General features: G+C 38.5%; 4 non-coding genes across 4 annotated transcripts; all 4 read right to left on the bottom strand.

The window, feature by feature from the left end:
• Window positions 1-5,461: 5,461 nt before the first annotated feature.
• Window positions 5,462-5,625, bottom strand: LOC135025586 (U1 spliceosomal RNA). The gene has a single exon (XR_010222320.1). It is a non-coding gene; the product is annotated as a U1 spliceosomal RNA (small nuclear RNA).
• Window positions 5,626-5,775: 150 nt separating this feature from the next.
• Window positions 5,776-5,939, bottom strand: LOC135025533 (U1 spliceosomal RNA). Its single transcript, XR_010222269.1, has one exon. It is a non-coding gene; the product is annotated as a U1 spliceosomal RNA (small nuclear RNA).
• Window positions 5,940-6,613: 674 nt separating this feature from the next.
• On the bottom strand, window positions 6,614-6,776 carry LOC135025641 (U1 spliceosomal RNA). The gene has a single exon (XR_010222374.1). It is a non-coding gene; the product is annotated as a U1 spliceosomal RNA (small nuclear RNA).
• A 152-nt stretch (window positions 6,777-6,928) lies between these two features.
• Window positions 6,929-7,092, bottom strand: LOC135025705 (U1 spliceosomal RNA). Its single transcript, XR_010222427.1, has one exon. It is a non-coding gene; the product is annotated as a U1 spliceosomal RNA (small nuclear RNA).
• Between the last annotated feature and the right edge of the window lie 19,577 nt (window positions 7,093-26,669).

Raw genomic sequence — 26,669 nt, 5'->3', positions numbered from 1 at the left:
TATTGCCATCAAAGATAAACATTGATTGTTTTCAGATATTGGCTTGAAAAAGCAGTCTTTATTGACATAAAAAAAAAACATACATAAACATTGCACACATAAATACAGTGCTGCAGCACAGCCAAAACACAATACAAATGCTGACGGTATAGTACAGTTCAAGAACTACAGCACAGGCCAGTCTACACTATAAATCATGAACTGCACTATACATTTAAAGTATACAATAATACAACAGTTAATAAGGCTATGGGTGTGGAGTGTAAGAGGGTGAGGGATTCACAAAACCGAAGCTTTATTGTAACACAGACACATATAAGGGGAGGGTCAATAAATAGAAAGATATCCTTTACTATAGAATGTAGTCCAATCCGACCTCTGTGCTCTTCCACAACTGAAAAACAGATAGTGTTCCCAAGCCTTCCATCCTGGAATATCTTTGGTCTTTCGCCAATGAAGAAAACAATCCCTCCCTCCAGCAGACCCTTCAACCACGATACAAGATCACAGCCAAAAGGCTGAGAAGCAACTACACTTGAGCTTAACAAAAATGGCTAAAACTTAGTGGAGGAAAGTGCAGTGCACCAAAACATAAGCTGACACAATCATGGAGAATGCGCCAGCATATATGCTCTTCTATCTATATTTTGCAAACCTGCTCTTGTCCCCTCCAGCTGCTCTATGTAGATTTAACGTCTGGCAAGGTGCATAACCCACTGACAAGCAGGCACACTCCTGCATGAGTTTTCTCTCTCACTAGCTGGATGATACACAATCATTTGCATGCGCTCCACTTCCGACACACCACCCACCCAACCACCCAGTCACCAGAGCCACCCACAAGCCAACTGGCTCCGTGATTTAATTTGCACAGTGTAGTCATCCAGGCAGCATGTCCTTCTCAATGGAAGGATCTCTGGTTCCATGGAATCTTCCGCATTGGAATGCTGCGGAACAAAAAGGATTTAAATATTCAGCTTGCTAGCATTCAATGTACCTGCGGCTTGGCTCTAGCACATGGGTCTTCATCCTGTGGCCCTCCAGCTGCTGTGAAACTACACATCCCAGCATGCCCTGCCACAGTTTTGCTATAAAGGTATGCTAAAACTGAGGCAGGGCATGCTGGGATGTGTAGTTCCACAGCAGCTGGAGGGTCGCAGGTTGAAGACCCATGTTTTAGCATGCCTGTTCTATGATGCATGTTCCATGATGTCACAATCAGCTTGGAATGGGGTGTCTAGCAGGCATTTGCTGACAGCCACTTGAGGGAGACACACATCAGGAGATGCAGCATATCGGAGGTCTTCGATGCCTTTCCAGCAAATGCACACCACCTGCTGCTGGTCTGGACACAAAACAATGCCCACAATCGTAGTCCCAAAATGCCCAACTACAGGATTCATGTAAGTAGTGAATTTAGGAATGAATTTAGAAGTAGGAAATTAAGTTAGTTCACAAGTACATTCAAATTCAGATCTAAAGACTAAACACAAAACACAAAATAAGACTCCACAGAGCAATTATCAGGTGTCTTTATCAATTGTTGCATTTAAAAAATCAAGCAATTAGGGAGCACAATGTTGCGACAATGTAACCCTATTTGCAAAATAGTACTAAATAAGTTTGTCGATGTAAGACATTTGCAAAGGCGCAAACAAAACACGCTGGAAAATGCAACTGAATCTGTTTTTGGAGGTTAGAAAAGATGCAGGATCAAGTAGCTCCATGGGTAGGGTGTTTGATTAGAATTCAACAGGTTATAGGTTTGAATCCTGGGTATGATAGTTTGAGGTGTTATTTAATAAAGCATGTTTATATATTAGTCACACATGGCTTACTTGTACAAATGGCATGTCACCAGTTAGTGCTGACTGCTGATATGCCATTTGCACTAAAACAAATTAAAATGGTAAAAGTTATTGTACTTTAAGTAAAAATAAAAGCTAAAATATCAATCCCAGTTTTGGATTACTTTAATGAACAAAAAAAAAATGCATATAGCAAAGGATAGTTTCAATCTGCCTACCTCTGGGTTATGGACCCAGCATGCTTCCATTACAGTACTCTGCTGCACATGTAAGTGCAAGAGATCCTGAAGCACTCACTCATCATGGGAAAGTACCAATGTGTTTCTTCATTGGTTGATGGAAGAAACATCTTACAAAAACTCTCCACATTATTGACTTTTTAAAATGTTTCTAGGAATCGTTCTAGATGAATGCTTATTAGCCTTTGTCAGTATGGACTTTTACAAAGTGTTGCTGTGGCGCAATCAGTTACTGTGTAAGGCTATTAACCAAAAGGTTGGTGGTTCAATCCCACCCAGGGACGTAATTGACCTTGTTATCAGATTTTGGTGATCTTTATGTAGACAAGTGAAAATTTCAAACCCCCTCTTATGGTGTAGGGTACCTGGCCTTCTCTGATGTAATCAGAGTTAGATTTGATTCAGTGATTTTATAAAAACAGCTAGGAAGCACAATTTAGCAGTGGGTTGCAGAGAAAAAGAAATATGCTGGCAAAAAAATCCAATTGAGTGATTAAACAGCTTTTCATTTTCTGGCTTTATTTTTATGCTAACAAATTTGTTCTCTGAAAAGTGTCCACAAAGCCAAGTTTCTGATTAACACATTTGTAGGGATGGTTTTTAACCTATTACTAAATTAAACTTGCTTCATTGGAAAGGCAGCAAGATGCATCCTCATTTCAATATCTACTGAAATAATACAGGTTGACACCAGGAAACATTAACGCCACTGCATCCTTTGTGCTTTCTCATGTGGAAGTCTGTTTAATGTGAAAACAAGGTGATATCTAATTAGCACACAGGTAAGGAATTAAGAAAATATTTATTTAAGGGTGAAGATGTTTCTCACAAAATCGTTGCCCCAATGCATCATTGAAATTCAAGCTGGAAAGATGATTTTAATATATCACTTGTACATTTTGTATTGCTCTTCTGGTGACAATGTAGTTTGTTTTTGTCAATTACCATTTTAATAATCGGGTAAAGAAAATTAAGTGGATTTTTGAAAGAAAACAATACTGTCAATATACTATTAAAACAAATGAAAATGGTAAAAGTTATTGTACTTTAAGTAAAAATAAAAGAGCAAAAATATCAATCCCAGTTTTGGATTACTTTAATTAACAAAAAAAAAACGCATATAGCAGAGGATAGTTTCAATCTGCCTACCTCTGGGCTATGGACCCAGCATGCTTCCATTACAGTACTCTGCTGCACATGTAATTGCAAGAGATCCTGAAGCACTCACTCATCATGGGAAAGTACCAATGTGTTTCTTCATTGGTTGATGGAAGAAACATCTTACAAAAACTCTCCAGATTATTGACTATTTAAAGTTTTTCTAGGAAACGTTCTAGATGAATGCTTATTAGCCTTTGTCAGTATGTACTTTTGCAAAGTGTCGCTGTGGCGCAATCAGTTAGTGTGTACAGCTATTAACCAAAAGGTTGGTGGTTCAATCCCACCCAGGGATGTAATTGACCTTGTTATCAGATTTTGGTGATCTTTAAGTAGACAAGACAAAATTTCAAAAACCCCTGTTATGGTGTAGGGTACCTGGCCTTCTCTGATGTAATCAGAGTTAGATTTGATTCAGTGATTTTATAAAAACAGCTAGGAAGCACAATTTAGCAGTGGTTTGCAGAGAAAAAGAAATATGCTGGCAAAAAAATCAAATTGAGTGATTAAACAGCTCTTCATTTTCTGGCTTTATTTTTATGCTAACAAATTTGTTCTCTGAAAAGTGTCCACAAAGCCAAGTATCTGATTAACATCTTTGTAGGGATGGTTTTTCACCTATTACTAAATTAAACTTGCTTCATTGGAAAGGCAGCAAGATGCATCCTCATTTCAATATCTACTGAAATAATACAGGTTGACACCAGGAAACATTAACGCCACTGCATCCTTGCTGCTTTCTCATGTGGAAGTCTGTTTAATGTGAAAACAAGGTGATATCTAATTAGCACACAGGTAAGGAATTAAGAAAATCTTTATTTAAGGGTGAAGATGTTTCTCACAAAATCGTTGCCCCAATGCATCATTGAAATTCAAGCTGGAAAGATGATTTTAATATATCACTTGTACATTTTGTATTGCTCTTCTGGTGACAATGTAGTTTGTTTTTGTCAATTACCATTTTAATAATAGGGTAAAGAAAATTAAGTGGATTTTTGAAAGAAAACAATACTGTCAATATACTATTAAAACAAATTAAAATGGTAAAAGTTATTGTACTTTAAGTAAAAATAAAAGAGCAAAAATATCAATCCCAGTTTTGGATTACTTTAATTAACAAAAAAAAAATGCATATAGCAGAGGATAGTTTCAATCTGCCTACCTCTGGGTTAAGGTGCCCAGCATGCTTCCATTGCAGTACTCTGCTGCACATGTAAGTGCAAGAGATCCTGAAGCACTCACTCATCATGGGAAAGTACCAATGCGTTTCTTCATTGGTTGATGGAAGAAACATCTTACAAAAACTCTCCAGATTATTGACTTTTTAAAGTTTTCTAGGAAACGTTCTAGATGAATGCTTATTAACCTTTGTCAGTATGTACTTTTGCAAAGTGTCTCGGTGGTGCAATCGGTTAGTGTGTTTGGTTATTAACCAAAGGGTTGGTGGTTCAATCCCACCCAGGGATGTTATTGACCTTGTCATCAGATTTTGGTGATCTTTAAGTAGACAAGTCAAAATTTCAAACCCCCTCTTATGGTGTAGGGTACCTGGCCTTCTCTGATGTAATCAGAGTTAGATTTGATTAAGTGATTTTATAAAAGAACAGCTAGGAAGCACAACTTAGCAGTGGGTTGCAGAGAAAAAGAAATACGCTTGCAGAAAAATCCAATTGAGTGATTAAACAGCTCTTCATTTTCTGGCTTTATTTTTATGCTAACTAATTTGTTCTCTGAAAAGTGTCCACAAAGCCAAGTATCTGATTAATACCTTTGTAGGGATGGTTTTTCACCTATTACTAAATTAAACTTGCTTCATTGGAAAGGCAGCAAGTGATGTCATCCAAGCAGTGGGTCAAAGTTGGCTTCAACCCTCGTCTGCTTATGAAAAGAGAAAAGGGATATGCAGGGCATGGCGGCCTTTTGCGACGCTTGGATGACCCCTAGTTTGCATTAAACACCCCCACCCTCCTTCGGTGTGGGGCTCATGTTGGCCATGCCCCAGCCCCTGAAGCATTCAAGCTGATTTCTTGCAGCAGCTGGGTACTGTAACAGCTCCAGAGCTGCTCTGTAAGGCAAGTAAAAGGGTGTGGGCCCTGCAGCACTACCTGTAGTTTGCATTGTGCATTGGAAGGCACAAAGTAAGCAGACGGGAGGAGAAGTCAGGATAGTGCACAAGGTTATAGAAGGGAGGGGCTCAAGAAAAGAGAAGTGGAAACAGACAGCATACTAGGCTGGAGAGAGACCTGAGACAAAGAGATCTGAATTATACGAGAGCCGTCCAGGGGAAACACAAATTATGCAGTCAAGTTTCCCACATTTGGGGAAATCGCAAGGGGCAGCACACCCAGAGTGCAATGGGTGAGCCTTGCCCTGGGAGAAGCACCTTCATGATCATAGTATCTCACCTGGCAGGTTAGTAGGAGTTGGGCTAGAGCTGGGGAGGGTCGCTGCTCGGGCACTACCTTTCAAGTGAAGGAGATCCAACTGAGGCAGCACAAGGGAACTCTCAAAAGAAGAACAAGGCTAGAGGAAGATCTGAGACAAAGAAATCTGACTTTACCAGAGCTGACCAGAGGAAAGCACAAACACAGTCCACCACTACCACAAATAATGCAGTCGAGTTTCCCACATTTGGGGAAATCACAGGGGTCAGCATACCCAGAATGCAATGAATGAACCTCACCCTGGGAAAACAATCTTCATGACAATAGTATCTCCTATGCAAAATAAGTATGATTTGGGATAGGGCTGGGGAGGGCCGCTGCTCAGGCACATCTCTGTCAAGTAAAGGAGATTCAACTGAGGCAGCACAAGGGAACTCTCATCTGGGGACAACAACTGCAGGGAGAACACATATTTTCAGATGAACATGGGGTGGCAGAAGGCTGCCTAATACTGAAGCACCCCCAAACAACAAACCAAATGCAACAACTAGTGCAAGCATTCCTGGGGGATGGCCTGCAGCAGATGGATTTGAATATGGTGATGTCATCCAAGCAGTGGGTCAAAGTTGGCTTCAACCCTTGTCTGCATATGAAAAGAGAAAAGGAGCATGCAGGGCATGGAGGCCTTTTGTGGTGCTTGGATGACCCCTAGTTCGCATTAAGCACCCCCACCCTCCTTCGGTGTGGGGCTCATGTTGGCCATTCCCCAGCCCCTGAAGCATTCAAGCTGATTTCTTGCAGCAGCTGGGCACTGTAACAGCTCCAGAGCTGCTCTGTAAAGCAAGTAAAAGGGTGTGGGCCCTGCAGCACTACCCGTAGTTTGCATTGTGCATTGGGAGGCACAAAGTAAGCAGACGGGAGGAGAAGTCAGGATAGTGCACAAGGGTATAGAAGGGAGGGGCTCAAGAAAAAAGAAGTGGAACCAGACAGCAAACTAGGCTGGAGAGAGACCTGAGACAAAGAGATCTGAATTACATGAGAGCCGACCAGGGAAAACTCAAATTATGCAGTCAAGTTTCCCACATTTGGGGAAATCGCAGGGGCAGCACACCCAGAGTGCAATGGGTGAGCCTTGCCCTGGGAGAAGCAACTTCATGATCATAGTATCTCACCTGGCAGGTAAGTAGGAGTTGGGCTAGAGCTGGGGAGGGTCGCTGCTCGGGCACCCCCCTGTCAAGTGAAGGAGATCCAACTGAGGCAGCACAAGGGAACTCTCGAAAGAAGAACAAGGCTAGAGGAAGATCTGAGACAAAGAAATCTGAATTTTACCAGAGCTGACCAGAGGAAAGCACAAATACAGTCCCCCACTACCACAAATAATGCAGTCGAGTTTCCCACATTTGGGGAAATCACAGGGGTCAGCATACCCAGAATGCAATGAATGAACCTAACCCTGGGAGAACAATCTTCATGACCATGGTATCTCCTATGCAAAATAAGTATGATTTGGGATAGGGCTGGGGGGGGCCGTTGCTCAGGCACATCTCTGTCAAGTAAGTTGCATTTGATTTGTTGTTTGGGGGTGCTTCAGTATTAGGCAGCCTTCTGCCCTACCATGTTCATCTGAAAATATGTGTTCTCCCTGCAGTTGTTGTCCCCAGATGAGAGTTCCCTTGTGCTGCCTCAGTTGAATCTCCTTTTGGAGAAGACCTCAATAAGATTGTAGCTGATCTGGCTACTGCTAAAACAGCTTGCCTACCTAGTATGACTCCTACCACGCAGAAGGCTAAAAGTACTTTTCTTGGCCCTTTCATCCTCCAGGTAAAGCGTACCCAAGGTCAGGCATACCCAAAGCAAGCTCATGTTTCCAGACCTGCCAAGCCCAGACTGAAGCAATCCTGGGCTGCCCATCAGCCTGCTTCCAAAACGGACAAGCCTGCCGCATGACGGTGCAGGCCTCCCTCTGGGGGATCCCAGGGTGGGGGACCCGACTTCTAGGTTTGGCAAAGAAAGGTATAATTCTAAGCTAGAGAATTCTGTTTGGAGCTCACCTTGTACTTTGTGAAGAAATAATCAGCATTGTGGCTGAGCAGATACATGTAGTGTGTGGCTGCAAACTGCATGGATCTGCTGCGTTGTAATGCTGATTCTTTTTTTTTGCAAAGTACCAATAGCTTCATATAATGTTCACAATTTTTATGCAGGATCAAATAGCTCAATAGGTAGGGTGTTTGATTAGAATTCAACAGGTTATAGGTTTGAATCCTGGGTATGGTAGTTTGAGATGTGTTATTTAATAAAGTATGTTGTTCTGACTGCCGGCATCCTATCACCTGGGATATCATACTAAATAAATGGAGTTGATCAAATTTTTTTTTTTTTTTTTAACTAGGGACAATTTCCAGATACTTCCCTTTATAACTGAGATTGCCCCCTGGAACTTCACATCAGTTGACAACTATGCATGAGTGGGCAGTGCTTGCCCTGGATCTGTCCACCCATTTATGTGCCGCCATAAAATAAAGCATGACTAACAGTTATCCTGGGCGTACACTACACAATTATCTGTCAGGCTATCTATCCAGTCTGGATGGTTGGAATGAAAATCTGGTAATGTATAGGAGCAAATGTCAATTAACCATTTGCTCCCAAACACTAGAAAAGTGGTCAAAAATGGTCATTACACAAATTGGTTAAACCCAAAATTTAACCAATTTGTTTAGGGGACCATTTTTGTCCATTTTTTAGTGTTTGAGAGTAAATCGTTGATGGTCATTTGCTCACATAGATAACCGGATTTCTATTCCAACCAGCCAGTGTTGGAGAGATGGTCTGCCAGATTACATAATGCATACCAGAGCCATAACTAGACTTTTTGGTGCCCTGTGACAGAGAATTATATGCCCTCCCCCCCATTTTTGCAATATGGACAAAAGGCGCATGCCTTGTGGGGAAGGGGCATAACAAGATTGGTCTCAGAGAAAGCACATGAGATATGAAGATATATCTAGTATACTTGACACTCAATGGTTTGTGGTATTGCAGGGGTGCCCTCCTTAAATGCATATACAGTCACACATGGCATGTTTGTGTAAATGGCATATCAGCAGTCAGCACTAACTGGTGACATGCCATTTGTACAAGTAAGCCATGTGTGACTAATATATAAACATACTTTATTAAATAACACCTCAAACTATCATACCCAGGATTCAAACCTAAAACCTGTTAAATTCTAATCAAACACCCTACCCATTGAGCTACTTGATCCTGCATCTATTCTAACCTCCAAAAACAGATTCAGTTGCATTTTCCAGCGTGTTTTGTTTGCGCCTTTGCAAATGTCTTACATCGACAAACTTATTTAGTACTATTTTGCAAATAGGGTTACATTGTCGCAACATTGTGTTCCCTAATTGCTTGATTTTTTAAATGCAAAAATTGATAAAGACACCTGATAATTGCTCTGTGGAGTCTTCTTTTGTGTCTACTTCTTATCTACATTTAATTCCCTACCTATAATCAAGGCATTTTTAAATGCTGGGTGCTGCCAGGACGTGAGGCCTACCTAGTCTTTAGATCTGAATTTGAATGTACTTGTGAACTAACTTAATTTCCTACTTCTAAATTCATTCCAAAATTCACTACTTACATGAAGACCTCCGATATGCTGCATCTCCTGATGTGTGTCTGCCTCAAGTGGCTGTCAGCAAATGCATGCTAGACACACCATTCCAAGCTGATTGTGACATCACGGAACATGCATCATAGAACAGGCATGCTAGAACATGGGTCTTCAACCTGCGACCCTCCAGCTGCTGTGGAACTACATATCCCAGCATGCCCTGCCTCAGTTTTAGCATACCTTAATAGCAAAACTGTGGCAGGGCATGCTGGGATGTGTAGTTTCACAGCAGCTGGAGGGCCACAGGATGAAGACCCATGTGCTAGAACCAAACCGCAGGTACATTGAATGCTAGCAAGCTGAATGTTTAAATCCTTTTTGTTCCGCAGCATTCCAATGCGGAAGATTCCATGGAACCAGAGATTATTCCATTGAGAAGGACATGCTGCCTGGATGACTGCACTGTGCAAATTAAATCACGGAGCCAGTTGGCTTGTGGGTGGCTCTGGTGACTGGGTGGTTGGGTGGGCGGTGTGTCGGAGGTGGAGCACATGCAAATGAATGTGTATCATCCAGCTAGTGAGAGAGAAAACTCATGTAGGAGTGTGCCTGCTTGTCAGTGAGTTATGCACCTTGCCAGACGTCAAATCTACATGGAGCAACTGGAGGGGACAAGAGCAGGTTTGGAAAATATAGACAGAAGAGCATATATGCTGGCGCATTCTCCATGATTGTGTCAGCTTATGTTTTGGTGCACTGCACTTTCCTCCACTAAGTTTTAGCCATTTTGTTTAAACGCAAGTGTAGTTGCTTCTCGCTCTTTTGGCTGTGATATTGTATTGTGGTTGAAGAGTCTGCTGGAGGGATTGTTTTCTTCATTGGCGAGAGACTGAAGATATTCCAGGATGGAAGGCTTGGGAACACTATCCGTTTTTCAGTTGTGGAAGAGTTGAAAGACCGGATTGGACTACATTCTATAGTAAAGGGTATCTTTGTATTTATTAATCCTCCCTTTATATGTGTCTGTCTTTCAATAAAGCTTTGGGCTTGTGATTCCGTCACCCTCTTACACTCCACACCCATAGCCTTATTAACTATTGTATTGTTTAAATGTATAGTGCAGTTCATGATTTATAGTGTAGGCTGACCTGTGCTGTAGTTCTTGAACTGTACTATACCGACAGCATTTGTATTGTGTTTTGGCTGTGCTGCAACACAGTACTTATGTGTGTAATGTTTATGTATGTTTTTTTGCTTCTTTATGTCAATAAAGACTGCTTTTTCAATCCAATATCTGAAAACAATCAATGTTTATCTTTGATGGCAATAGAAGTGGTATGATATTTGCTGCTTTTGAAAGGCAATATCTGATATGTCCCCTATCTGGGAACCATATATTAAATGGCTTTTCAGAAAAGGGAGATGGGAGAAGAGCTTTCAGTACTTGTAGGACCGATGCACATTTCCTATTCTAGCCTCCAAAAACAGATTCAGTTGCATTTTCCAGCGTGTTTTGGATGCGCCTTTGCAAATGTCTTACATCGACAAACTTATTTAGTACTATTTTGCAAATAGGGTTACATTGTTGCAACATTGTGTTCCCTAATTGCTTGATTTTTTAAATGCAACAATTGATAAAAACACCTGATAACTGCTCTGCGGAGTCTTATTTTGTGTCTACTTCTTATCTACATTTAATTCCGTACCTCTAATCAAGGCATTTTTAAATGCTGGCGGCTGCCAGGACGTGAGGCCTACCTAGACTTTAGATCTGAATTTGAATGTACTTGTGAACTAACTTAATTTCCTACTTCTAAATTCATTCCTAAATTCACTACTTACATGAATCCTGTAGTTGGGCATTTTGGGACTTCGATTGTGGGCATTGTTTTGAGTCCAGACCAGCAGCAGGTGGTGTGCATTTGCTGGAAAGGCATCGAAGACCTCCGATATGCTGCATCTCCTGATGTGTGTCTCCCTCAAGTGGCTGTCAGCAAATGCCTGCTAGACACCCCATTCCAAGCTGATTGTGACATCACGGAACATGCATCATAGAACAGGCATGCTAAAACATGGGTCTTCAACCTGCGACCCTCCAGCTGCTGTGGAACTACACATCCCAGCATGCCCTGCCTCAGTTTTAGCATACCTTATAGCAAAACTGTGGCAGGGCATGCTGGGATGTGTAGTTTCACAGCAGCTGGAGGGCCACAGGATGAAGACCCATGTGCTAGAGCCAAGCCGCAGGTACATTGAATGCTAGCAAGCTGAATATTTAAATCCTTTTTGTTCCGCAGCATTCCAATGCGGAAGAATCCATGGAACCAGAGATCCTTCCATTGAGAAGGACATGCTGCCTGGATGACTACACTGTGCAAATTAAATCACGGAGCCAGTTGGCTTGTGGGTGGCTCTGGTGACTGGGTGGTTGGGTGGGTGGTGTGTCGGAGGTGGAGCACATGCAAATGATTGTGTATCATCCAGCTAGTGAGAGTGAAAACTCATGCAGGAGTGTGCCTGCTTGTCAGTGGGTTATGCACCTTGCCAGACGTTAAATCTACATAGAGCAGCTGGAGGGGACAAGAGCAGGTTTGCAAAATATAGATAGAAGAGCATATATGCTGGCGCATTCTCCATGATTGTGTCAGCTTATGTTTTGGTGCACTGCACTTTCCTCCACTAAGTTTTAGCCATTTTTGTTAAGCTCAAGTGTAGTTGCTTCTCGGCCTTTTGGCTGTGATCCTGTATTGTGGTTGAAGGGTCTGCTGGAGGGAGGGATTGCTTTCTTCATTGGCAAAAGACCAAAGATATTCCAGGATGGAAGGCTTGGGAACACTATCCGTTTTTCAATTGTGGAAGAGTTGAAAGACCGGATTGGACTACATTCTATAGTAAAGGATGTCTTTCTATTTATTAATCCTCCCCTTATATGTGTCAGTCTTTCAATAAAGCTTCGGGCTTGTGATTCCCTCACCCTCTTACACTCCACACCCATAGCCTTATTAACTGTTGTATTATTGTACAGTTTAAATGTATAGTGCAGTTCATGATTTATAGTATAGGCTGGCCTGTGCTGTAGTTCTTGAACTGTACTATACCGTCAGCATTTCTATTGTGTTTTGGCATTGCCGCAACGCGGGTACTTATGTGTGTAATGTTTATGTATGTTTTTTTGCTTCTTTATGTGCATCGGTCCTACAAGTACTGAAAGCTCTTCTCCCATCTCCCTTTTCTTAAAAGCCATTTAATATATGGTTCCCAGATAGGGGACATATCAGATATTGCCTTTCAAAAGCATCAAATATCATACCACTTTTATTGCCATCAAAGATAAACATTGATTGTTTTCAGATATTGGCTTGAAAAAGCAGTTTTTATTGACATTAAAAAACATACATAAACATTACACACATAAGTACAGTGTTGCAGCACAGCCAAAACACAATACAAATGCTGACGGTATAGTACAGTTCCAGAACTACAGCACAGGCCAGCCTACACTATAAATCATGAACTGCACTATACATTTAAACTATACAATAATACAACAGTTAATAAGGCTATGGGTGTGGAGTGTAAGAGGGTGAGGGATTCACAAAACCGAAGCTTTATTGTAACACAGACACATATAAGGGGAGGGTCAATAAATAGAAAGATATCCTTTACTATAGAATGTAGTCCAATCCGACCTCTGTGCTCTTCCACAACTGAAAAACAGATAGTGTTCCCAAGCCTTCCATCCTGGAATATCTTTGGTCTTTCGCCAATGAAGAAAACAATCCCTCCCTCCAGCAGACCCTTCAACCACGATACAAGATCACAGCCAAAAGGCCGAGAAGCAACTACACTTGAGCTTAACAAAAATGGCTAAAACTTAGTGGAGGAAAGTGCAGTGCACCAAAACATAAGCTGACACAATCATGGAGAATGCGCCAGCATATATGCTCTTCTATCTATATTTTGCAAACCTGCTCTTGTCCCCTCCAGCTGCTCTATGTAGATTTAACGTCTGGCAAGGTGCATAACCCACTGACAAGCAGGCACACTCCTGCATGAGTTTTCTCTCTCACTAGCTGGATGATACACAATCATTTGCATGCGCTCCACTTCCGACACACCACCCACCCAACCACCCAGTCACCAGAGCCACCCACAAGCCAACTGGCTCCGTGATTTAATTTGCACAGTGTAGTCATCCAGGCAGCATGTCCTTCTCAATGGAAGGATCTCTGGTTCCATGGAATCTTCCGCATTGGAATGCTGCGGAACAAAAAGGATTTAAATATTCAGCTTGCTAGCATTCAATGTACCTGCGGCTTGGCTCTAGCACATGGGTCTTCATCCTGTGGCCCTCCAGCTGCTGTGAAACTACACATCCCAGCATGCCCTGCCACAGTTTTGCTATTAAGGTATGCTAAAACTGAGGCAGGGCATGCTGGGATGTGTAGTTCCACAGCAGCTGGAGGGTCGCAGGTTGAAGACCCATGTTTTAGCATGCCTGTTCTATGATGCATGTTCCATGATGTCACAATCAGCTTGGAATGGGGTGTCTAGCAGGCATTTGCTGACAGCCACTTGAGGGAGACACACATCAGGAGATGCAGCATATCGGAGGTCTTCGATGCCTTTCCAGCAAATGCACACCACCTGCTGCTGGTCTGGACACAAAACAATGCCCACAATCGAAGTCCCAAAATGCCCAACTACAGGATTCATGTAAGTAGTGAATTTAGGAATGAATTTAGAAGTAGGAAATTAAGTTAGTTCACAAGTACATTCAAATTCAGATCTAAAGACTAAACACAAAACACAAAATAAGACTCCACAGAGCAATTATCAGGTGTCTTTATCAATTGTTGCATTTAAAAAATCAAGCAATTAGGGAACACAATGTTGCGACAATGTAACCCTATTTGCAAAATAGTACTAAATAAGTTTGTCGATGTAAGACATTTGCAAAGGCGCAAACAAAACACGCTGGAAAATGCAACTGAATCTGTTTTTGGAGGTTAGAAAAGATGCAGGATCAAGTAGCTCCATGGGTAGGGTGTTTGATTAGAATTCAACAGGTTATAGGTTTGAGTCCAGGGTATGATAGTTTGAGGTGTTATTTAATAAAGTATGTTTATATATTAGTCACACATGGCTTACTTGTACAAATGGCATGTCACCAGTTAGTGCTGACTGCTGATATGCCTTTTGCACTATAACAAATTAAAATGGTAAAAGTTATTGTACTTTAAGTAAAAATAAAAGCTAAAATATCAATCCCAGTTTTGGATTACTTTAATGAACAAAAAAAAAATGCATATAGCAAAGGATAGTTTCAATCTGCCTACCTCTGGGTTATGGGCCCAGCATGCTTCCATTGCAGTACTCTGCTGCACATGTAAGTGCAAGAGATCCTGAAGCACTCACTCATCATGCGAAAGTACCAATGTGTTTCTTCATTGGTTGCTGGAAGAAACATCTTACAAAAACTCTCCAGATTATTGACTTTTTAAAGTTTTTCTAGGAAACGTTCTAGATGAATGCTTATTAATCTTTGTCAGTATGTACTTTTTGCAAAGTGTCTCTGTGGCGCAATCGGTTAGTGTGTTCAGCTATTAATCAAAAGGTTGGTGGTTCAATCCCACCCAGGGACGTAATTGACCTTGTAATCAGTTTTTGGTGATATTTAAGTAGACAAGTCAAAATTGCAAACCCCCTCTTATGGTGTAGGGTACCTGGCCTTCTCTGATGTAATCAGAGTTAGATTTGATTAAGTGATTTTATAAAAAAAACAGCTAGGAAGCACAATTTAGCAGTGGGTTGCAGAGAAAAAGAAAAATGCTGGCAGAAAAATCCAATTGAGTGATTAAACAGCTCTTCATTTTCTGGGTTTATTTTTATGATAACAAATTTGTTCTCTGAAAAGTGTCCACAAAGCCAAGTATCTGATTAACATCTTTGTAGGGATGTTTTTTCACCTATTACTAAATTAAACTTGCTTCATTGGAAAGGCAGCAAGATGCATCCTCATTTCAATATCTACGGAAATAATACAGGTTGACACCAGGAAACATTAACGCCACTGCATCTTTGCTGTTTTCTCATGTGGAAGTCTGTTTAATGTGAAAACAAGGTGATATCTAATTAGCACACAGGTAAGGAATTAAGAAAATCTTTATTTAAGGGTGAAGATGTTTCTCACAAAATCGTTGCCCCAATGCATCATTGAAATTCAAGCTGGAAAGATGATTTTAATATATCACTTGTACATTTTGTATTGCTCTTCTGGTGACAATGTAGTTTGTTTTTGTCAATTACCATTTTAATAATCGGGTAAAGAAAATTAATTGGATTTTTGAAAGAAAACAATACTGTCAATATACTATTAAAACAAATTAAAATGGTAAAAGTTATTGTACTTTAAGTAAAAATAAAAGAGCAAAAATATCAATCCCAGTTTTGGATTAATTTAATTAACAAAAAAAAATGCATATAGCAGAGGATAGTTTCAATCTGCCTACCTCTGGGTTATGGACCCAGCATGCTTCCATTACAGTACTCTGCTGCACATGTAAGTGCAAGAGATCCTGAAGCACTCACTCGTCATGGGAAAGTACCAATGTGTTTCTTCATTGGTTGATGGAAGAAACATCTTACAAAAACTCTCCACATTATTGACTTTTTAAAATGTTTCTAGGAATCGTTCTAGATGAATGCTTATTAGCCTTTGTCAGTATGTACTTTTGCAAAGTGTCGCTGTGGCGCAATCAGTTAGTGTGTAAGGCTATTAACCAAAAGGTTGGTGGTTCAATCCCACCCAGGGACTTAATTGACCTTGTTATCAGATTTTGGTGATCTTTAAGTAGACAAGTCAAAATTTCAAACCCCCTGTTATGGTGTAGGGTACCTGGCCTTCTCTGATGTAATCAGAGTTAGATTTGATTCAGTGATTTTATAAAAATAGCTAGGAAGCACAATTTAGCAGTGGGTTGCAGAGAAAAAGAAATATGCTGGCAGAAAAATCCAATTGAGTGATTAAACAGCTCTTCATTTTCTGGCTTTATTTTTATGCTAACTAATTTGTTCTCTGAAAAGTGTCCACAAAGCCAAGTATCTGATTAACATATTTGTAGGGATGGTTTTTCACCTATTACTAAATTAAACTTGCTTCATTGGAAAGGCAGCAAGATGCATCCTCATTTCAATATCTACTGAAATAATACAGGTTGACACCAGGAAACATTAACGCCACTGCATCCTTGCTGCTTTCTCATGTGGAAGTCTGTTTAATGTGAAAACAAGGTGATATCTAATTAGCACACAGGTAAGGAATTAAGAAAATCTTTATTTAAGGGTGAAGATGTTTCTCACAAAATCGTTGCCCCAATGCATCATTGAAATTCAAGCTGGAAAGATGATTTTAATATATCACTTGTACATTTTGTATTGCTCTTCTGGTGACAATGTAGTTTGTTTTTGTCAATTACCATTTTAATAATCGGGTAAAGAAAATTAATTGGATTTTTGAAAGAAAACAATACTGTCAATATACTATTAAAACAAATTAAAATGGTAAAAGTTATTGTACTTTAAGTAAAAATAAAAGAGCAAAAATATCAATCCCAGTTTTGGATTACTTTAATTAACAAAAAAAATGCATATAGCAGAGGATAGTTTCAATCTGCCTACCTCTGGGTTATGGACCCAGCATGCTTCCATTACAGTACTCTGCTGCACATGTAAGTGCAAGAGATCCTGAAGCACTCACTCATCATGGGAAAGTACCAATGTGTTTCTTCATTGGTTGATGGAAGAAACATCTTACAAAAACTCTCCACATTATTGACTTTTTAAAATGTTTCTAGGAATCGTTCTAGATGAATGCTTATTAGCCTTTGTCAGTATATAGTTTTGCAAAGTGTCGCTGTGGCGCAATCAGTTAGTGTGTAAGGCTATTAACCAAAAGGTTGGTGGTTCAATCCCACCCAGGGACTTAATTGACCTTGTGATCAGATTTTGGTGATCTTTAAGTAGACAAGTCAAAATTTCAAACCCCCTGTTATGGTGTAGGGTACCTGGCCTTCTCTGATGTAATCAGAGTTAGATTTGATTCAGTGATTTTATAAAAACAGCTAGGAAGCACAATTTAGCAGTGGGTTGCAGAGAAAAAGAAATATGCTGGCAGAAAAATCCAATTGAGTGATTAAACAGCTCTTCATTTTCTGGCTTTATTTTTATGCTAACTAATTTGTTCTCTGAAAAGTGTCCACAAAGCCAAGTATCTGATTAACATATTTGTAGTGATGGTTTTTCACCTATTACTAAATTAAACTTGCTTCATTGGAAAGGCAGCAAGATGCATCCTCATTTCAATATCTACTGAAATAATACAGGTTGACACCAGGAAACATTAACGCCACTGCATCCTTGCTGCTTTCTCATGTGGAAGTCTGTTTAATGTGAAAACAAGGTGATATCTAATTAGCACACAGGTAAGGAATTAAGAAAATCTTTATTTAAGGGTGAAGATGTTTCTCACAAAATCGTTGCCCCAATGCATCATTGAAATTCAAGCTGGAAAGATGATTTTAATATATCACTTGTACATTTTGTATTGCTCTTCTGGTGACAATGTAGTTTGTTTTTGTCAATTACCATTTTAATAATCGGGTAAAGAAAATTAATTGGATTTTTGAAAGAAAACAATACTGTCAATATACTATTAAAACAAATTAAAATGGTAAAAGTTATTGTACTTTAAGTAAAAATAAAAGCTAAAATATCAATCCCAGTTTTGGATTACTTTAATGAACAAAAAAAAATGCATATAGCAAAGGATAGTTTCAATCTGCCTACCTCTGGGTTATGGGCCCAGCATGCTTCCAGTGCAGTACTCTGCTGCACATGTAAGTGCAAGAGATCCTGAAGCACTCACTCATCATGCGAAAGTACCAATGTGTTTCTTCATTGGTTGCTGGAAGAAACATCTTACAAAAACTCTCCAGATTATTGACTTTTTAAAGTTTTTCTAGGAAACGTTCTAGATGAATGCTTATTAGTCTTTGTCAGTATGTACTTTTTGCAAAGTGTCTCTGTGGCGCAATCGGTTAGTGTGTTCAGCTATTAATCAAAAGGTTGGTGGTTCAATCCCACCCAGGGACGTAATTGACCTTGTGATCAGATTTTGGTGATATTTAAGTAGACAAGTCAAAATTTCGAAAACCCCTGTTATGGTGTAGGGTACCTGGCCTTCTCTGATGTAATCAGAGTTAGATTTGATTCAGTGATTTTATAAAAACAGCTAGGAAGCACAATTTAGCAGTGGGTTGCAGAGAAAAAGAAATATGCTGGCAGAAAAATCCAATTGACTGATTAAACAGCTCTTCATTTTCTGGCTTTATTTTTATGCTAACAAATTTGTTCTCTGAAAAGTGTCCACAAAGCCAAGTATCTGATTAACATCTTTGTAGGGATGGTTTTTCACCTATTACTAAATTAAACTTGCTTCATTGGAAAGGCAGCAAGATGCATCCTCATTTCAATATCTACTGAAATAATACAGGTTGACACCAGGAAACATTAACGCCACTGCATCCTTGCTGCTTTCTCATGTGGAAGTCGGTTTAATGTGAAAACAAGGTGATATCTAATTAGCACACAGGTAAGGAATTAAGAAAATCTTTATTTAAGGGTGAAGATGTTTCTCACAAAATCGTTGCCCCAATGCATCATTGAAATTCAAGCTGGAAAGATGATTTTAATATATCACTTGTACATTTTGTATTGCTCTTCTGGTGACAATGTAGTTTGCTTTTGTCAATTACCATTTTAATAATCGGGTAAAGAAAATTAATTGGATTTTTGAAAGAAAACAATACTGTCAATATACTATTAAAACAAATTAAAATGGTAAAAGTTATTGTACTTTAAGTAAAAATTAAAGAGCAAAAATATCAATCCCAGTTTTGGATTACTTTAATTAACAAAAAAAAAATGCATATAGCAGAGGATAGTTTCAATCTGCCTACCTCTGGGTTATGGACCCAGCATGCTTCCATTACAGTACTCTGCTGCACATGTAAGTGCAAGAGATCCTGAAGCACTCACTCATCATGGGAAAGTACCAATGTGTTTCTTCATTGGTTGATGGAAGAAACATCATACAAAAACTCTCCACATTATTGACTTTTTAAAATGTTTCTAGGAATCGTTCTAGATGAATGCTTATTAGCCTTTGTCAGTATGTACTTTTGCAAAGTGTCGCGGTGGCGCAATCAGTTAGTGTGTAAGGCTATTAACCAAAAGGTTGGTGGTTCAATCCCACCCAGGGACTTAATTGACCTTGTTATCAGATTTTGGTGATCTTTAAGTAGACAAGTCAAAATTTCAAACCCCCTGTTATGGTGTAGGGTACCTGGCCTTCTCTGATGTAATCAGAGTTAGATTTGATTCAGTGATTTTATAAAAACAGCTAGGAAGCACAATTTAGCAGTGGGTTGCAGAGAAAAAGAAAAATGCTGGCAGAAAAATCCAATTGAGTGATTAAACAGCTCTTCATTTTCTGGCTTTATTTTTATGCTAACTAATTTGTTCTCTGAAAAGTGTCCACAAAGCCAAGTATCTGATTAACATATTTGTAGGGATGGTTTTTCACCTATTACTAAATTAAACTTGCTTCATTGGAAAGGCAGCAAGATGCATCCTCATTTCAATATCTACTGAAATAATACAGGTTGACACCAGGAAACATTAACGCCACTGCATCCTTGCTGCTTTCTCATGTGGAAGTCTGTTTAATGTGAAAACAAGGTGATATCTAATTAGCACACAGGTAAGGAATTAAGAAAATCTTTATTTAAGGGTGAAGATGTTTCTCACAAAATCGTTGCCCCAATGCATCATTGAAATTCAAGCTGGAAAGATGATTTTAATATATCACTTGTACATTTTGTATTGCTCTTCTGGTGACAATGTAGTTTGTTTTTGTCAATTACCATTTTAATAATAGGGTAAAGAAAATTAAGTGGATTTTTGAAAGAAAACAATACTGTCAATATACTATTAAAACAAATTAAAATGGTAAAAGTTATTGTACTTTAAGTAAAAATAAAAGCTAAAATATCAATCCCAGTTTTGGATTACTTTAATGAACAAAAAAAAATGCATATAGCAAAGGATAGTTTCAATCTGCCTACCTCTGGGTTATGGACCCAGCATGCTTCCATTGCAGTACTCTGCTGCACATGTAAGTGCAAGAGATCCTGAAGCACTCACTCATCATGCGAAAGTACCAATGTGTTTCTTCATTGGTTGCTGGAAGAAACATCTTACAAACACTCTCCAGATTATTGACTTTTTAAAGTTTTTCTAGGAAACGTTCTAGATGAATGCTTATTAGTCTTTGTCAGTATATACTTTTTGCAAAGTGTCTCTGTGGCGCAATCGGTTAGTGTGTTCAGCTATTAATCAAAAGGTTGGTGGTTCAATCCCACCCAGGGACGTAATTGACCTTGTGATCAGATTTTGGTGATATTTAAGTAGACAAGTCAAAATTGCAAACCCCCTCTTATGGTGTAGGGTACCTGGCCTTCTCTGATGTAATCAGAGTTAGATTTGATTCAGTGATTTTATAAAAACAGCTAGGAAGCACAATTTAGCAGTGGGTTGCAGAGAAAAAGAAATATGCTGGCAGAAAAATCCAATTGAGTGATTAAACAGCTCTTCATTTTCTGGCTTTATTTTTATGCTAACTAATTTGTTCTCTGAAAAGTGTCCACAAAGCCAAGTATCTGATTAACATATTTGTAGTGATGGTTTTTCACCTATTACTAAATTAAACTTGCTTCATTGGAAAGGCAGCAAGATGCATCCTCATTTCAATATCTACTGAAATAATACAGGTTGACACCAGGAAACATTAACGCCACTGCATCCTTGCTGCTTTCTCATGTGGAAGTCTGTTTAATGTGAAAACAAGGTGATATCTAATTAGCACACAGGTAAGGAATTAAGAAAATCTTTATTTAAGGGTGAAGATGTTTCTCACAAAATCGTTGCCCCAATGCATCATTGAAATTCAAGCTGGAAAGATGATTTTAATATATCACTTGTACATTTTGTATTGCTCTTCTGGTGACAATGTAGTTTGTTTTTGTCAATTACCATTTTAATAATCGGGTAAAGAAAATTAATTGGATTTTTGAAAGAAAACAATACTGTCAATATACTATTAAAAAAAATTAAAATGGTAAAAGTTATTGTACTTTAAGTAAAAATAAAAGCTAAAATATCAATCCCAGTTTTGGATTACTTTAATGAACAAAAAAAAATGCATATAGCAAAGGATAGTTTCAATCTGCCTACCTCTGGGTTATGGGCCCAGCATGCTTCCAGTGCAGTACTCTGCTGCACATGTAAGTGCAAGAGATCCTGAAGCACTCACTCATCATGCGAAAGTACCAATGTGTTTCTTCATTGGTTGCTGGAAGAAACATCTTACAAAAACTCTCCAGATTATTGACTTTTTAAAGTTTTTCTAGGAAACGTTCTAGATGAATGCTTATTAGTCTTTGTCAGTATGTACTTTTTGCAAAGTGTCTCTGTGGCGCAATCGGTTAGTGTGTTCAGCTATTAATCAAAAGGTTGGTGGTTCAATCCCACCCAGGGACGTAATTGACCTTGTGATCAGATTTTGGTGATATTTAAGTAGACAAGTCAAAATTTCGAAAACCCCTGTTATGGTGTAGGGTACCTGGCCTTCTCTGATGTAATCAGAGTTAGATTTGATTCAGTGATTTTATAAAAACAGCTAGGAAGCACAATTTAGCAGTGGGTTGCAGAGAAAAAGAAATATGCTGGCAAAAAAATCCAATTGACTGATTAAACAGCTCTTCATTTTCTGGCTTTATTTTTATGCTAACAAATTTGTTCTCTGAAAAGTGTCCACAAAGCCAAGTATCTGATTAACATCTTTGTAGGGATGGTTTTTCACCTATTACTAAATTAAACTTGCTTCATTGGAAAGGCAGCAAGATGCATCCTCATTTCAATATCTACTGAAATAATACAGGTTGACACCAGGAAACATTAACGCCACTGCATCCTTGCTGCTTTCTCATGTGGAAGTCTGTTTAATGTGAAAACAAGGTGATATCTAATTAGCACACAGGTAAGGAATTAAGAAAATCTTTATTTAAGGGTGAAGATGTTTCTCACAAAATCGTTGCCCCAATGCATCATTGAAATTCAAGCTGGAAAGATGATTTTAATATATCACTTGTACATTTTGTATTGCTCTTCTGGTGACAATGTAGTTTGCTTTTGTCAATTACCATTTTAATAATCGGGTAAAGAAAATTAATTGGATTTTTGAAAGAAAACAATACTGTCAATATACTATTAAAACAAATTAAAATGGTAAAAGTTATTGTACTTTAAGTAAAAATAAAAGAGCAAAAATATCAATCCCAGTTTTGGATTACTTTAATTAACAAAAAAAAAATGCATATAGCAGAGGATAGTTTCAATCTGCCTACCTCTGGGTTATGGACCCAGCATGCTTCCATTACAGTACTCTGCTGCACATGTAAGTGCAAGAGATCCTGAAGCACTCACTCATCATGGGAAAGTACCAATGTGTTTCTTCATTGGTTGCTGGAAGAAACATCTTACAAAAACTCTCCAGATTATTGACTTTTTAAAGTTTTTCTAGGAAACGTTCTAGATGAATGCTTATTAGTCTTTGTCAGTATGGACTTTTTGCAAAGTGTCTCTGTGGCGCAATCGGTTAGTGTGTTCAGCTATTAGTCAAAAGGTTGGTGGTTCAATCCCACCCAGGGACGTAATTGACCTTGTGATCAGATTTTGGTGATATTTAAGTAGACAAGTCAAAATTGCAAACCCCCTCTTATGGTGTAGGGTACCTGGCCTTCTCTGATGTAATCAGAGTTAGATTTGATTATGTGATTTTATAAAAAATCAGCTAGGAAGCACAATTTAGCAGTGGGTTGCAGAGAAAAAGAAAAATGCTGGCAGAAAAATCCAATTGAGTGATTAAACAGCTCTTCATTTTCTGGCTTTATTTTTATGATAACAAATTTGTTCTCTGAAAAGTGTCCACAAAGCCAAGTATCTGATTAACATCTTTGTAGGGATGGTTTTTCACCTATTACTAAATTAAACTTGCTTCATTGGAAAGGCAGCAAGATGCATCCTCATTTCAATATCTACGGAAATAATACAGGTTGACACCAGGAAACATTAACGCCACTGCATCTTTGCTGTTTTCTCATGTGGAAGTCTGTTTAATGTGAAAACAAGGTGATATCTAATTAGCACACAGGTAAGGAATTAAGAAAATCTTTATTTAAGGGTGAAGATGTTTCTCACAAAATCGTTGCCCCAATGCATCATTGAAATTCAAGCTGGAAAGATGATTTTAATATATCACTTGTACATTTTGTATTGCTCTTCTGGTGACAATGTAGTTTGTTTTTGTCAATTACCATTTTAATAATCGGGTAAAGAAAATTAATTGGATTTTTGAAAGAAAACAATACTGTCAATATACTATTAAAACAAATTAAAATGGTAAAAGTTATTGTACTTTAAGTAAAAATAAAAGAGCAAAAATATCAATCCCAGTTTTGGATTACTTTAATTAACAAAAAAAATGCATATAGCAGAGGATAGTTTCAATCTGCCTACCTCTGGGTTATGGACCCAGCATGCTTCCATTACAGTACTCTGCTGCACATGTAAGTGCAAGAGATCCTGAAGCACTCACTCATCATGGGAAAGTACCAATGTGTTTCTTCATTGGTTGATGGAAGAAACATCTTACAAAAACTCTCCACATTATTGACTTTTTAAAATGTTTCTAGGAATCGTTCTAGATGAATGCTTATTAGCCTTTGTCAGTATATAGTTTTGCAAAGTGTCGCTGTGGCGCAATCAGTTAGTGTGTAAGGCTATTAACCAAAAGGTTGGTGGTTCAATCCCACCCAGGGACTTAATTGACCTTGTTATCAGATTTTGGTGATCTTTAAGTAGACAAGTCAAAATTTCAAACCCCCTGTTATGGTGTAGGGTACCTGGCCTTCTCTGATGTAATCAGAGTTAGATTTGATTCAGTGATTTTATAAAAACAGCTAGGAAGCACAATTTAGCAGTGGGTTGCAGAGAAAAAGAAATATGCTGGCAGAAAAATCCAATTGAGTGATTAAACAGCTCTTCATTTTCTGGCTTTATTTTTATGCTAACTAATTTGTTCTCTGAAAAGTGTCCACAAAGCCAAGTATCTGATTAACATATTTGTAGTGATGGTTTTTCACCTATTACTAAATTAAACTTGCTTCATTGGAAAGGCAGCAAGATGCATCCTCATTTCAATATCTACTGAAATAATACAGGTTGACACCAGGAAACATTAACGCCACTGCATCCTTGCTGCTTTCTCATGTGGAAGTCTGTTTAATGTGAAAACAAGGTGATATCTAATTAGCACACAGGTAAGGAATTAAGAAAATCTTTATTTAAGGGTGAAGATGTTTCTCACAAAATCGTTGCCCCAATGCATCATTGAAATTCAAGCTGGAAAGATGATTTTAATATATCACTTGTACATTTTGTATTGCTCTTCTGGTGACAATGTAGTTTGTTTTTGTCAATTACCATTTTAATAATCGGGTAAAGAAAATTAATTGGATTTTTGAAAGAAAACAATACTGTCAATATACTATTAAAACAAATTAAAATGGTAAAAGTTATTGTACTTTAAGTAAAAATAAAAGCTAAAATATCAATCCCAGTTTTGGATTACTTTAATGAACAAAAAAAAAATGCATATAGCAAAGGATAGTTTCAATCTGCCTACCTCTGGGTTATGGGCCCAGCATGCTTCCAGTGCAGTACTCTGCTGCACATGTAAGTGCAAGAGATCCTGAAGCACTCACTCATCATGCGAAAGTACCAATGTGTTTCTTCATTGGTTGCTGGAAGAAACATCTTACAAAAACTCTCCAGATTATTGACTTTTTAAAGTTTTTCTAGGAAACGTTCTAGATGAATGCTTATTAGTCTTTGTCAGTATGTACTTTTTGCAAAGTGTCTCTGTGGCGCAATCGGTTAGTGTGTTCAGCTATTAATCAAAAGGTTGGTGGTTCAATCCCACCCAGGGACGTAATTGACCTTGTGATCAGATTTTGGTGATATTTAAGTAGACAAGTCAAAATTTCGAAAACCCCTGTTATGGTGTAGGGTACCTGGCCTTCTCTGATGTAATCAGAGTTAGATTTGATTCAGTGATTTTATAAAAACAGCTAGGAAGCACAATTTAGCAGTGGGTTGCAGAGAAAAAGAAATATGCTGGCAAAAAAATCCAATTGACTGATTAAACAGCTCTTCATTTTCTGGCTTTATTTTTATGCTAACAAATTTGTTCTCTGAAAAGTGTCCACAAAGCCAAGTATCTGATTAACATCTTTGTAGGGATGGTTTTTCACCTATTACTAAATTAAACTTGCTTCATTGGAAAGGCAGCAAGATGCATCCTCATTTCAATATCTACTGAAATAATACAGGTTGACACCAGGAAACATTAACGCCACTGCATCCTTGCTGCTTTCTCATGTGGAAGTCTGTTTAATGTGAAAACAAGGTGATATCTAATTAGCACACAGGTAAGGAATTAAGAAAATCTTTATTTAAGGGTGAAGATGTTTCTCACAAAATCGTTGCCCCAATGCATCATTGAAATTCAAGCTGGAAAGATGATTTTAATATATCACTTGTACATTTTGTATTGCTCTTCTGGTGACAATGTAGTTTGCTTTTGTCAATTACCATTTTAATAATCGGGTAAAGAAAATTAATTGGATTTTTGAAAGAAATCAATACTGTCAATATACTATTAAAACAAATTAAAATGGTAAAAGTTATTGTACTTTAAGTAAAAATAAAAGAGCAAAAATATCAATCCCAGTTTTGGATTACTTTAATTAACAAAAAAAAAATGCATATAGCAGAGGATAGTTTCAATCTGCCTACCTCTGGGTTATGGACCCAGCATGCTTCCATTACAGTACTCTGCTGCACATGTAAGTGCAAGAGATCCTGAAGCACTCACTCATCATGGGAAAGTACCAATGTGTTTCTTCATTGGTTGCTGGAAGAAACATCTTACAAAAACTCTCCAGATTATTGACTTTTTAAAGTTTTTCTAGGAAACGTTCTAGATGAATGCTTATTAGTCTTTGTCAGTATGGACTTTTTGCAAAGTGTCTCTGTGGCGCAATCGGTTAGTGTGTTCAGCTATTAGTCAAAAGGTTGGTGGTTCAATCCCACCCAGGGACGTAATTGACCTTGTGATCAGATTTTGGTGATATTTAAGTAGACAAGTCAAAATTGCAAACCCTCTCTTATGGTGTAGGGTACCTGGCCTTCTCTGATGTAATCAGAGTTAGAT

This window comes from Pseudophryne corroboree, unplaced genomic scaffold (genome assembly GCF_028390025.1).
Source record: "Pseudophryne corroboree isolate aPseCor3 unplaced genomic scaffold, aPseCor3.hap2 scaffold_423, whole genome shotgun sequence".
Taxonomy (NCBI): domain Eukaryota; kingdom Metazoa; phylum Chordata; class Amphibia; order Anura; family Myobatrachidae; genus Pseudophryne; species Pseudophryne corroboree.
The sequence above is the reverse complement of the archived record's forward strand: the minus strand, read 5'-3'. Positions and strand labels throughout refer to the sequence as shown.